This window comes from Perognathus longimembris, chromosome 13 (assembly GCF_023159225.1).
Source record: "Perognathus longimembris pacificus isolate PPM17 chromosome 13, ASM2315922v1, whole genome shotgun sequence".
NCBI lineage: Eukaryota > Metazoa > Chordata > Mammalia > Rodentia > Heteromyidae > Perognathus > Perognathus longimembris.
Window position 1 is genome coordinate 27,624,790 of NC_063173.1, and position 15,185 is coordinate 27,639,974.

Consider the following 15,185-nt stretch of genomic DNA (forward strand, 5'->3'; position numbering starts at 1 on the left):
TGCATTGTTGGTTCCATTAAGGATGCCATCAAAGTTGAAAGGACTGTTATGTCATCAGCCTGTACCCTAGGGCCCAGGATAAAGAACAGATGTGTTGTTGTTATCCTCCCTTTCAGGACCCATAAAGAGGAGTGATATTCCAAAGTCAGTCAGTGACAGATTCATATCTGATGAGACATTCTTAGATTTGTTTACCACTCCATCTCTGAGAGCCCTGTTAGAAGGGCAAGAACTTTGCGTCAGGTTCAAGAGAAGGTCTTGATGCAAATCTGTCCATTTAAGGTCCCTTCTAGACTCCTCAAGGAATGCAGCTTCAACTAGATATGAAGTGGATGTCCGGACAGAGTTTCCATAGAAACCAGCACCTCTTTTCTATCCTATGGGCCTGGCTAGGCAGCCTGGTTATAAAGTCATCCCTAGCCTCACTTTCCATTTTTACCTTGGAGTCAGTTTTCTAGAACCCAAGTGGCCTCTTTTAATCCATGACATACCACCTGTGAGCTGCTCAAATGGGATTGCAAAAGGAAGAAATTGCTTTGTCTTTCTGATCCATAGACTAGAAAGAAGCCTCAGACCTCTAGTTTAATAATTCCCAAACTGAAAAGTCCAAGACGTTGTTTTCTTGCTGTGTGTGGTTTTGTTTCTTGCCTCCAAAAGTTGTGCTATTTTTTGATGCTGTTCTATTTGGAGAAGAGAAAAAAGAAGAGGGAGTATTGCTGCTAGGGTATCATTTCTTTCTCAGACATTCTGAATTCTCTGGTGTCTGTAAAGCGTTGTCTCCTGTCATCCGCAGCTACTTGTTAGCTGTGTGATTTAGGTTGATTAATTTCTTTCCAGTTTCTTCATTTTTCAATTTATTCTTTGGTAAAATGGGAACAAATATATGAACACACAATTATTTACTATGCACATAATGACATTTCAGCCAGTAAGACAAGTGGTACCATTAGATATATCACCTTAGTGATGTCACAGACTTCTTAGTTTGCACACTCTTATATTGAAGAAATGATGAGGTCACCTTCCAATGCATTTCACAGTAAGTAGTCTACATGACGTTTATATTCTTTCAATTGGGATGGTCATTCAAATAGTATGTATAATATTTGGGTTTTTAGTGCTCAGTTTGTAGTTGCAGTTGTTGCTATGAACTTTGCATATCCCTGGTGGCTTTGGGACCTTATCCTTCATGGAGACCATGGCCAGTCTATCAATAGACTGGAAAGAGTATTGAAGAGCTGTAGCTTTAGGGTTGGCCCCATTTATAAGAATGTTTGAAGTGGCTGGGCACTGGTGGCTCATGCCTATAGTACTAGCTGTTTAGGAGACTGAGATCTGAGAATTATGATTCTAAGGCAGTGCAGTCAAGAAACTTCATGAGGCTCTTATCTCCAACTAACCATCAAGAAGCCAGAAATACAGTTGGGGCTTAAGTGGTAGAGCACTAGCCATGAGCACAAAAGCTCAGGGACATGGTCCAGGTCTTGAGGTCAAACATTAGGCCTGGCCAAAAAAAAAAATGGTTGAAGGAATTCTGGCATGTACCTATGATTGTAGCTACTAGGAAGGTGTAGATTAGAAGGATCATATTTTGAGGCCAGCCAAAACCAACAACAAAACTTAACGAGACCCCCTATCTTAACTAATAAATAGGGAGTGTTAGTTGTAGAATTCATCCATAGTCCTAAACCTAGATAGGAGGAAACATATAGGAAGATGTTGGCTAAGGCAAATATTAAAAAAAAAACACAACAGTAGCAACAGCAAAAGCAAACCTAAAAGAACACAACTAAATAAATAAACCAAATAGTCTAGGGGTATGGTTTAAGTTGCTGAGTTTCTGCCTAATGAACCTCTGAGATCAAATCCTAGTACCACCGCAAACAAACAAATAAATAACACCCCTGCAACCCACTCCACAAATGAATGGATGGAGGGCATTCCACATTGGTTTTCTTCTACACATTCCCTGCCCCCCCTCCAATTTGGGTTATAATTTTTCATATCCTAAAGTCTTGGGGAGGGGAAACATATAAAGTAGCTACAAGGTCATGGTTCAAGGAACCAAAACACAAATTTTTCACTTGACACTGGGGCATGGTGGATGGGATGAGGCAGAAAGACAACTATAGAAAACACAATTTTTTTTTTCCAGTCCTGGGGCTTGGACTCAGGGCCTGAGCACTGTTCCTGGCTTTTGTTTGCTCAAGGCTAGCACTCTACCTCTTGAGCAACAGTGGTGCCACTCTGGCTTTTTCTATATATGTGGTGCTGAGGAATTGAACCCAGGGCTTCATGTATGCAAGGCAAGCACTCCACCACTTGGCCACATTCCCAGCCCATAAAAGACAAATTTTTATTCCTCTGTAGGAAAATTCTAGAAATGGGGTCCTCAAACCTGACTATTCATGAAAACTCACTGGGAATTTATAAACAATATAGATTGCCAAACCCATCTCTGAACTACTATATCAGACTTCCTATCAGGGAATGTGATTTTTAAAAATTTTATAATCAACACGTACTCTATGTATTTGTTTACTGGGTATAATGTAATAATTCAATACATGTGTGCAGTAAGTAATAGTCAAGTCAGGGTAGTTATTTCATCTTTTCAAACATTTATCATTTTTACATATTGGGAACATTTACAGACTACAGTTAACCTATGAGGCTGTAGAACATTAAGTCAAAGTCTTCCTACTTATTCATTATTTAAGTAACCTTTCTCAATCCCTTTGCCTCCACATTATAGCCTCCAGTGACTAGTGTTCTATTTTCTTATTCTATGAGATTAACTATTCTTAGCTTAAACAAAAGAAACATTTGTCTTGTGTCTGGATTAAAAAATATTTATTGCTATTGTAAAGGAGATATACAGAGGGTACACAGTTATGTAAGTCAGGTAAAAAGTACATTTCTTTTTGGACAATGTCACCCCTTTCCTTGCTCTCTCCTAGTTTTTCCCACCTGTCCCTACTCACTCACAAGTTTCATAGAGCATTTTCAAGATAGGGTTTACTGAGTATCATTGCTCCATTTGTTCACCCTTTGCTCCACCCTTTCTGTGCCCCATTACCTTTCCAAAGACAGATAAATGAATAAACAAGACAAAAGGAAATGAAAACAAAAACAGCAACAAAGAAAATAGACAACCACTTGTTTCCATTTCCTAGATTTCATTTTGATAAATATTATTTTATATTGTCAGATGCTTATAGCTATTGCACCTATGTGATCCTCTGTTAAGAATATTCTCCTTGGGTCTTACTCTATGTCAATGTCTAGAGACCTGTATAATTTATCATGGCTCAGTGTATTATTTTTTTTTTTACTATCCAGTGTGTTTACTGGTAGATTTATAGTCGCTTTTTGTTACCACAATTCAGAGAAACTGCAACTTATGTTTCTTTCAGTCTGGCTTACTTTGCTTAATATAATTTTTTTGAAGTTTTTTCATTTCTTTAACCATGGTACAATTTCATTCTTTCTGATGGATGAGTAGAATGCCATTGTGTATATATACCACATTTTCTTGATCTATCTATTGAAGAGCATCTGGATTGGTTCTATGTTTTAGCTATGATAAACAATGCTGCAATGAATATAGTTGTGCTGGTAGTGTTGTATTGGACAAATGCCCAGGAGTAGAATTTCTGTAGTTGTTAGACAAGTTTACAGTCCCTTCTGTAGTTGTTAGACAAGTTTACAGTCCCATGAACAGTGTATTAGGGTTTGGATTTTTTTTTTACTTATTGTGTATCTTACACTTCAATCCCTGATGTTGCAAGTAATAACACTGTTCTTCTTGTAGCCAAATAATATTATGTTGTGTGTAATATGTATATGTATATATGCACATACTGGAATTTTGAATCCAAAGTTTTATACTTTCTAGGTAAACCTCTATCACTTGAGTCATACCTCCAGACCCTTTTGCTTTAGTTTATTTTTGCCTGGTACCAGCCTCAAATTGTAATCCTCTCACCTCTATGAGAGGCCTATACCACCATACCCCTCTCTCTCTCTCTCACACACACACACACACACACACACACTCACACACACATACACACATATGTATATATGTACATATATACACATGTATATATGCATGCATATATACACACTTGTATATATACATAAGATGTACGTATACATATACATTCACACACACACAGCCAGTCCTAAGGCTTGAACTCACAACTGGACACTTCCCCTGAATTTCTTTTTGCTCAAGGCTAGTACTCTACCTCTAGAGCCACAACACCACTTCCGGCTTTTTCTGTTTATATGGTACTAAGGAATCTAATCCAGGGCTTCATGCATGCTAGGCAAGCCCTTTGCCACTAAGCCACATTCCTAGCTCCCCATATGTTTTTAATGGACTCTTTGTGTAGCTTTTCTGTAGGTATATGTTTTTATTAAGGCCTTGGTTCCTGGACTGGCATTTTAAAATCACTGTTTTAGATAGCGAGGAAGGAAGATGGTGAAGCAGCTGAATTCTGATGAGAAAAGGCTTAGAGAACCAAGAATTGAAGCAGAGCCCTTGAAAGGAGGGCACAGAATAAACTTATTTTGTTTACAAGTTTCTCCATAGCCACTACTACCTGACCTTGGAGCCATGGAAGCTAGATCCCATATATCACAATGCTGGTTTACCTCTTCTTATCTGGGTCACCCTCACAGAGTGAATTTCACACAGACTTAATTTTACTTTCTCAGCTGTGTATTTTGTACTACCATGAGATTCTTATTTTCTAAAAAATAAAACTTTCTTGCCCTTAGATTTATGCTGCTTTATTTTTTTTTCTCCTCTCATTCTCTTATCATGGGAGTCCTGCTGATTACATGATGAGTGGAAATGGAGATAGGTAACATTTTCAGAATGTCACCTGTGCTTCAAGTTTGAACCAATTCCATACTCATGCTATTATTTCTTTGTTCTTAAAGTGAAGGAACGGAACCTATATTTGTCTGCATTCCTGCTGCTACTTAAGTGACAACTGTGGGATTTGAACGTGAGCCTGTTCATTTTAAGTGCCCACTTCTATTACAACTGTGGGGTTCATGAGCAGTGTTTTTGAAACTTGGCCAAGAGCTGATTCAGAGGAAGAAGTTAGCTTCTTTCTATCATTTTCTTTCCACATGTTTATATTGTGGATCATTGGACTTGTCTGGAGAAATGTGGAATCCAGTTAATGGATTCTATTGCATTGGCAATAGGAGATGAGACTACATTCATTGAACATCTGCTGCAGGATAGGTAATGTGCTAGACATACTAATTTTTAGGCTAGCCATACAAGGACAGTTTTGTTAGATCCATTGTATGGGTTTGAAAATAAAAGAGGATCAGAGAAGTGAAGTAATTGGGTTTTAGTCACATAATACAATAAACACAAAAACAAAACTTTGAGCTAGGATTTATGCTCCAAACATTATTCTTTCCATCTTTCTATCTACCTCTGTAGTGTGCTAGCTGTATGTACCACTCGAGACAATGTCACAGCATGACAAAGAGTCTTCCTAAGGGATCCCTTGGTAGCATCTTTGGTATAGAAAGTCATAAAAACATCCAAAACCATGATGAAAACACTTCCAAAGCAATTCCATTACTTTAAGGCATTTTAGTGTGGCAGAATTTCCCACTTTTTAAAAATGGTTAGAATTGAGAAAAACAGCCTTTTCAAACTTAATTGCACAAATTTTCATAAGGAAAGCAACTACTATTTTAGTTAGTACTTCTCAATTTCTGCTTCCTAAGACTCGCCCCTTTCTTCAGCTGTTTAGCTGGGTCTAGTTAGATGCTCTCAGTGTACAGAGTAGTGGATTACCTAAAGCAAGAAACACAAAAGGACTAATTCAATTAGGTGGCCAGACTGATTATCTCCATTGTCTTGGGTTTTTCTCCAGTGGACTTTTCTATTGATACTTTTCAACAAAGCCTAGAATGAGTCTGGAACTCACTGTCCTCTGAGCTTCCCTCTTCATTCTTAGCTCACTTGACAAAGGAAAAAAACCCACCAGTAACTGAGATTAAAATGGGTCATCTTTCCCATTCACCATAAAGTGGATTTTCTTTCCTTTATTTGGTAACTTTTAATCTTCTGTCAGCCCCAAAAGTTAATTTATTGGTGTACTACCCCTCTGAGGAGGATACAAAGAAATAAAAAGAATCATAGCTTATCAAGAAGTTCATGGCTTATTCAGGTAGCCATTTAAAATTAATTCTGAAATCCTCATTTTCCATCCACCATGATTGGCCCTTGTCCCTGGACATCAGATAAAGTCTGTACTCAGATGAAGATAACTGATAAAGGCTGAAAACCTATGAGTGGACTGATTCAGCTACTCATAATGGAAATTGAGAATTGGAGGAAGTAAAAATGGTCACTTCTAGTACACTGGTCTTGAAGTGGAGCTGAGCTTCTCAGGAGCTCTGTTCAAATCGTACATTCACTCAGCCTTTGCCTAGCACCTTTTGTCTTTTATGAATGTCCTTACTCTAAGTTTTCTTTTTAATACCTTGTGGCTGGAATAATTTTCTCCCAAAGACAGTCTATTTACATTACTACAAGGTTCTAAATTCTTGCTCAGACTTGTACAAGTATGCTCGGTGTACACACACGTGTACACTCAAGTACATTTTTTGCCTAGCTGTTACCCTGACAGGAAGATTAATACAGAGATTATAGTCAAAACAATAATCACATTTGGATTTTATTCTCTCTGTCTCTCTGTCTCTCTCTGTCTCTCTGTCTCTGTCTCTGTCTCTGTCTCTCTCTCTCTCTCTGTGTATGTGTATGTATGTATACACATGCACACTCCATTCCTGGTCTTGAGCCCAGGTCCTGGATGCTATCCTTGAGCCTCTTTCACTCAAGGCCAGTGCTCTACCACTTTGAGCCACAGCTCCACTTCTGGCTTTCTAGTGGTTAATTAGAGATAAGAGTCTTACAAATTTTCTTGCCTAGGCTGGTTTTGAACCATGATCCTCAGACCTTGAGTAGCTAGGATCACAGGATTAAACCACTGATGACTGACTAGATTTTACTTTTAATACATGCTCTTTATTACTACCACAGAGCATATTCAATTTTTGCATTCAACTGATCTTGAGGAGCATGCCAAATCAGAAGCTAAATTTACTATAAATCATAGAATGAGTCAATAACTCAAGGGTTCTGTCTAATATTTCAGAGTACTTTCAAGGTCTGAGCATGTTTGTCTATGTAGATTTTTCATAATGAAATATGCTGATACAAAATCTTACTTCTGAAGAGTTTCCAAACTATTTACAAAATTCATCTTATTAAGCCTCACATTTCTTAAGGTAGTTAAGCCATCTGTGTAATATAGTACATTGGGTTTGTATCAACAATGCTGCAGTATGACTGACTGGGGATTAGGAGATGATTAACAAAGGTCATGGATTCCCAGAGAATAGGCTGACTCTCAGTCTCTTGGTTGATAAAATACATTCTTTACTTCAGAAACAGATGTGTATGCCACATCTCATCACCAAAATTATAAAGTTGGGAAGCTAGCATGTGCCTCATATCCAACTAAGAAAACAAGTTTCAGATACTAAGAATAGGTGACAAGCAAACTAGGAAGTTAGGATACACCCATGTTTAAATTAATAGCACATAGCACATGTCATAAATAAAACTATCATGTAATACAGTGATCTCACTGCTAGGTATATACTAATTGCCTATTATTTAATGTTTGGAAATATAATCCCTTCTCACTTTCATAAAATAAAAACTATTTAAAATTAAGTACTGGTGAGGGTAAGACAGGAAATAGAAGAGTTGTCTCCAATGTTTTGAATTCCAGGCATATGAGCTCTGTGGTTTAATCTAGATTGAAAAAAATTTAAACTCCTATCTTGGTTTTGTCATTTTAAAAAATGGCATGCAGTAAGGTAGAGTATGAGAGGAAATCTGTGGATTAATTTTATTCATTCATTCATTCATATATATGTTTGTTTATTCAATCATATACCAAGAACTGTACTTATACTTGTAAAATTAGAATTCATAGTAATTTTCCTTCCATAGAGTGGCTTTAGAGATGTAGTTACAGGGTATATGTTAATTTTTCTGAAAATTTCAAGCTACTATTTTTTTAAGTACTATGGACATGTACTATCATGTAGAAAATATTTGAAACTATTGCACAGGAAATGAATACAATTTATTCAAATTTTCATCCCTGTAAAACAGTAGCCAAGGATCTACTGTGCAATGTAGCTATGTGATATAATACACGGTTTGAAGCCAATCAGATTCCTAAGGTCATTCTGATTGTAATTCCAATGCTTGGTTCTCCAAAATTGTGTCGTTGTTTTCTGGTCTGTTTCCAGTACAGTTGTACATGGTTTTTATGTCAACAAACTCACTTAAAAATATAAGGTGGTAGAAATCTTCAGTGTTGTAAGGTCTTTGGTTACTCTGTCTGGGTTTTGAGAATGTGTTGAAGCCTCTTTCTTTATTCTGGTATATGTACATAGCAGGGGCAGAAATTTATCCTCTCTTTACTCACATGCCAAGATTGTTATGGCTTTTATGGGAGAGAACATATCTGTCACAATTTCTTAGATACTCTGAAGCCCCTACGGATAGACAAAATAGTTTTTGCTTTGAAAAATATGGCCTTTTAACTCCAAAATGTTCTGCATTTAAAGCTTGAACTAAAAGAAATAATTAAACTTGTATGACTTTGGGAACATTATTTACTGTCTTTGGGCTTTAGCTTCCTTAGTTTAATAACATGGGGATAGAACTAGATGACTTTTAAATTTTATTCCGACTTTGGTTTTCTGGATATCTCTAATTCTGTCTCATCATAAATGCCTATTTCAGAGGGCTTGCATTTTTTTCCTTCAGAACCCTGGAGAGCAACTCAGCTTGCCTACTTTACAGGGTTGTTTCTGTAGTAGACCAGCAGGGTATGTGTATTCATCTGTGCTTATATATGGATTCTCAAGCAGCATGCTGCTGATAAGCAAAGAACTAAGCTTGCTTCATCTAGATGCTCACTCTTTTAAAATCTGTTTGCTCTTTCTTTGTTGTAGTAGGCACTAGATATACATCTTTCGATTCTTCTCCTCACCTCATAACCTTCCTTCTTTCAGTGCGTTTGGTGGCAGACATATGTTACTGGGGAGGTTTTTGTAAAGGAAGGCTGGTCTGGTCACAGAGGCCTTGCTTGTCTAATGCCTTATAAGGCAGCAGTCTACTGTAGCAAGCAGATGAGGGATAGTTGTGCTGTTGACAAAAACATCATGCATATTCTGAATAAAAAGCATTTTTATTTTGCTCAGTTACAAAGATCAGAATTGTGTTAAGAGTGAATGTAAAGCTCTAAGTGGCCAATGTAATACTGCTAATTCTTTGTCAAATGGAAAGTGGCTTCTTAATAGTTAAGGCAACCTAGGCATTACACATTGGGGTAACTCATTCTACTGGGCTCTCTGTGCTTCTGCTTCTGCAGAATAGCCTGTGGTTTATTCATTTCAATCTCATTAGGTGGAATCCAAGGTTAACTTTGCCCTTTGTTCTGTTGACATCAGTGGCAAATATAGTCTATTTTTGTCTTTTCTAGATCCTTCATCTTGAAAAGGATTGTTCCCTAGTGAGTTTAAATACGCTGTTAGTTACCTGTGGTCTGAATGTCAGAGAGAGATAGGAGGTGAAAGGATTAATTGAAGTGGATGATAAAAGTGGCTTCATTTCCCCCCATCAACCTGCATTCCTAGTCTTCCAAAGTTACCATGGAAAGGACTGTAAAAAATACAGTAGAATCTTTCTTTTATGTAATGGTTTGTTGGCTGAGGCCATTAGTGGATTTTGAAGGTATTTCATTGCATACATGAGGCTCAATATGTAGAGAGAAAAGGAAGACTTAATTTACACCTCATGATGGGTGATTTCATGTGCATGCCTTCAGACACATCTGTGTTGTCATTGTATTGCATAGACTTGGCTCTGTATAGCAAGAATGGAGGGGGTAAATAGGATGCAAGAGAAAGAAATGTTTTAAGTACTGATGCTTTCATCTTGATTGTTATAATTTTACTTCATGCTTTTGATAAATAGGCACAGCTATTTTTTTTTTTTTTTGCCAGTCCTGGGTCTGGGACTCAGGGCCTGAGCACTGTCCCTGGTTTCTTTTTGTTCAAGGCTAACACTATCACTTGAGCCACAGCGCCACTTCCAGCTTTTTCTGTTTATGTGGTGCTGAGGAATAGAACCCAGGGCTTCGTGCATGCTAGATAAACACTCTACCGCTAAGCCATATTCAAAGTCACTGCAACTATTTTTTTTAGTGGAAAGCACAGAGAGAAAATAAAAAGTCAAAACGGTACGATATACATGGTGTAGTTTGTTTTAAAAATGTATATTTATGCATTAGTTGTATATTTTCTTCTTTTTGTTTGTTAGAAAGGAACATTGGGGGGATAAAAAATATGCATGATCCATTAGGGATTTGTTAATTGAAGAAAATCCAATTTCTGTATTCGTTTTCCAGTTAAACCAGAGTGGCTAATGATGTCATTGAAAAGAACGGATTTTCTGCACTACTGTGAAGAAATTAATCTATCTTCCTGGAAGCTCTAATTAAATGAATGGTATAAATAATAGCAGACAGAATGCTGGATGCCAGAAAACAGATCTATAGCTATTTGGCACCTTTTTTTCCCTAGGTGTGTATTGAGGACAGGTGTGAGGTGGAGGAAGTTTGGAAGGGAAATATTTCTGTGCACTCTTTTCCCTGTCTGAATCTCAGTCAATTGGATTCTGTCCCCTAGCTCATCCTTTCAGACTTCTGCAGAGTATTCCTTTAACAAGGCTCTAGTGCTACGGACCCAGCTAGCTAATGTGTGTAGACCCTCACTTAAGGGTTTTCCTTGGTAATTAGAGTGGAAATAATTTCTCTTCTCCGTAAGCAGCTTGTGTGGTGCAGTGTCTAACTATTCCTCAGCAATGTCATGTTGCATCCGTACTCATTAGAGTCTATTAGCCTGAGGGTATCACTTTCCTGACAGCACATTTCACACGTATGCACTTACAGGCATCAAGTTGAGGCCATCAACTGGCTTCATGGAGACACTTAGAATGCCTGTATCGCCCACAATGGAATTTTATTTCTATTGGAAGTAAACATCCTCAGGCTGTGATTAATCCTGGTATATCTTTAGCAAAGGCCTCTAATAACTCATTCCCTCAGAGCACTTTGGCTGATGCTGGTTTTCCAGGTCTTATGCTGTCTTTGTCTGAAGGGGAGGTAATGAGGGGTTTGTGGGAATGCAGAGTTCATGTTTTCTTGAAGTCATTGCTATTTTACCTCAGAGACTCAGCACAAGACTGGGGGCATCCTGGTGATTTGCTCAGTCACCACTGAATTGAAGATCACATTTTATACTTTAAAAATGGCTCATATCTTTACTTGACCTTCATGGTAGCCCACTGAGATGGATGCTCTTGCATCACAGATGGAGATTTTGGAGATGTTGGGGAGAGAAATAATTTATTCAAATGTTAATCAGTGGCAGACTACAGCCAGAGGTCTTCCCAAATTCCTTTTCTCAGAGAGTTTATTCTTTGCAGCTCCTTCTACCCGCTGCCTCACCTTGTAGACACTCTAGAGGCTCAAATAAGTTTCACTGGACTAGGACTTAGAATTTGGGTTCCTTCTCCTCCTCCTCCTCTGGTTCCTTTCTATGAGTCAAGATAACACTTCCAACTTTTCCTCAAAAAATAAGTAAAAAATATCCCATTTGTCAACCAGAAAAAGATAAACAAAGGACAAACTTCACATATTACCTCCTAAGGAAAAGGGAGCCATCCATCTAATAAGAGTACTTCCCTGTTGATCCATGGTCTTCTTCATATAAATTGCAACTATTACTCATCCTTTGGTCTTCATTTACTGAAAGACTGCTGTTATATATTTTTTCTTTTTTCCCTTTATTGTCAAAGTGAATTACAGAGGGGTTACAGTTTCATATGTAAGGCAGTGCGTACATTTCTTGTTCAACTTGTTAACTTCCTCCGTCATTTTTCCCCTGCCTTCCCCCTCCCCCTTTCCTTCTCCCTGCCCGTCCCAGTGAGTTGTACAGTTGCTTTATACCAAATGGTTTTGTAAGTATTGCTTTTGGAATTGTTTGTCTGTTGCATTTTTTTTTTAAAGATTTAGACTCATTGTATCTTGGAGTGCTGAGAGGTTCACAGCTTCAATACCAGAGAGAGGTGGCCCATGGTCCTTGTATGATTTGTATGCCTGGTGCATATCTCTGTGCTGATGCATAATGGCCAAAGACCTAATCTTAAATCATGGCTGACTGCAAATGAGCCGTTTGGCCATTTCTTCAAATGTGTAGTATATGCATTACACTAGTCTCCAGTGTTACATATATAATTTTATCCTTTTTCCACTATAAATTTTAATATTTGCTGTTTCAAGGTGATAAACTCTGTATTCTTTAAGGTGACTTTGCCATTGCAAGGTCTCACTAAAAACAACTGGCAGAATCGTCAAAAAATAAAAACGAAACAGTAAAACAAAAAAGAAAAAAAGAAAAGAGAACTCTCTTATTTCCATATCTTGGAGTTTGTTTTGATATGTATATTATTTTATATAAACATGAAGGAACAGTTAAGGGGAGAGTACAGAACTCAAGGGGGAAACGGGTGAAAAAGCACAGCAGTGGAGCTCACTGGACATTGATGAAAGTGAACTATACAACTTGTGGGTGGAGATGGGAGGGTGGGGCTGGGAGAGAGCGAGGGAAAAGAAGTACAAAAGGAAATGTACTCATTATCTGACTCATGTAATTATAATCCCTTTGTACACCACCTCTCTAGTAACAAGAAAGTAAATTAATTAAAAAAAACTACTAGCAGTAAAATAAAGAATTGGGCAGTGGGAGACCCCCGTTTAGGAGAATGTTTGTCATTATTGCTTCCTTTATTGGTACCTAATTAGAAATGTGCTACAGCCTGCAAGAGCTAATCAGCATGAGAGGTAGGCAAGCACATTGAATTCTGAATAATTTCCATGGACAGCCATTTTTCATGACTATAAGAAGGATGGGTAAGGACTTCATATGACAAACTTGATCTCTATTCATTTCTCATTCTAACTAACAATTAAGTCCAATTAAGGAATCCTCTGAGTTTCAGGATAAAGCTCCAACTCCTTACATAAAGTTTGTCTGATCTGGCCTATGTTTCCCTCTTCAGTCTCAATTTGCACTGAGTTTCTTCCTACTCTGGACTCAGGTTCTTGTCATTCTTTAGATATACCATATCCACTAAGCCACTAGACCTTTGCAAATGCTATTTCTAGAGAGCCATTACTCATTTTAACCTTCAATGTTACGGAAAGAGGCTGCTGGCGTTTTGCACTTTCACCCCCAAACAATGTTCATTTTTCTTTTATATATATATATATTTATTATCAAACTGAATTACAGAGAGGTTACAGTTTCATACATGAGGCATTGGATACATTTCTTGTACTGTTACCTCGTCCCTCATTCCCCCCAGTGTTCATTTTTCTATCCAAGCAGTATATATTTATTTGGCAATCCTGGGGTTTGAACTCAGGGTGCTTGATAGGCACATTAACTTTGACTCTAGCTCTTTTCTTGCTGGTTATCTATGAGATAATTTTTTTGATTTCGGTTTGGGCAAATATTTAGACTATAGTCCTCTTATTTTCACTTCCCATTGTAGCTGGGAATACCATACAGGGGTATACCATTGTGCCCAATTGTTGGTTCAGAAGGGTCTTTGGAACTTCTCTCCCTGGGCTGGCCTCAGCTTTGTTCCTTCTGATCTCATTCCCCTGAATAGCTAGGATTATTAGTGTGAGCAACTGAACCCATGGCAAGTAATTTTTGATCATTTTATCGATGTCTGCTTTTTCCCACAGATGTGGGAAAAGCACCAAGTATACAAGGCCTACCATACAGCTGCTTATGATAGCTAGGTAGCAATATTTGTAGAGACTTGGATGGATGGATGAATGGAAGGTTGCTCTTGGGTATGTATTCTTGGCTTTCGGCTTATGCTCCTAGCCTACTAGATGGTTCTATTAGTTTTGAATAGGCATCCTTTCTTTCTATAATCTGCATATGAAAGTATGTTGCAAATTTCAGGAAAGGTGAAGATGAGGTAATTGTAGTATTTTCTCTTTGAAATTTTAGTGATTGTCCTCTTCTAAAGGAAGAAAGTGAATTTATATGAGGTATTTGGTGTTTTCCTGACCCGATTCACAACACAAAGTGAACTGTACCCTGCTTTCAAGTTAATTTACATGTGGTCTGTGTCTGTGGGAGCTCTGGCTGGCATGATGGAATAGAAGAGATGGTAATTTACAGATGGCCATGAACCTAACTGATCACAGGTGAGACTAAGTGACACGTTTTCCCCCTGCTGGGGAGCAAATGCAATTGTGTACATATGTTTTCTCTGTTTGGTGGACATAAGACCCTTATAAAATCCTGTGATTCTGTTTCCTCAAACTGCATTTGAAATCCACAGGCAAGATTTCTTATCATATCAATTAGATTAAGCCCTTGAGCACAGTTTCCTCAGTACTTTAAACTACTTTGGTATAGTATTATTGTGAAACTTAATGACTGTAATTTTCTTTGTTAAAATTATGAAAAGTATATGGTATTTAAAACTATAGCTTTGCCTTAAATCCCAATGTGTAGAAGTGGTTATGATTACCAGTTTCATTTCTGTTCTTCAGAAATTTTCCTTTGAGTCTGCAAACATATTTTCTTCTGAATAGTGAGGAAGCATTGTACATATTTTGGCTTGCTACCCTATGGATTTGTAGCTGGGACACATTTGGGAAGAATAAGGACTGCTTTGTTTCTCATAGGATATTCCGAGCAGCTTTGTCCCTTGGCAGTGTGTGCAGTGGCATTCACCTACAAGTTTCCAGCTTTCTGCTTTGGTCTGTAATACATCCCTTTTGCCTGTCACGAACAACAGTGACTATAGAAACAGGGCAGTGAGCCAGGAGCCCCTGCCCTTGGATCAGAATGTCCTGTCTTGGCTGTGTATTTAGGTGAGACCATGACAATTAGTCTGTGCTGTGATGGGAATAACAAAACTGAAGTGGATATGTGATGGAGGTTAATATGAGTCTATTGCT

General features: G+C 37.9%; 1 protein-coding gene across 3 annotated transcripts in view; it reads left to right on the plus strand.

The window, feature by feature from the left end:
- Positions 1–15,185, plus strand: part of Nell1 (neural EGFL like 1) — a 782,009-nt gene that overhangs the window by 130,199 nt on the left and 636,625 nt on the right. The gene's annotated exons all lie outside the window — the stretch shown is intronic.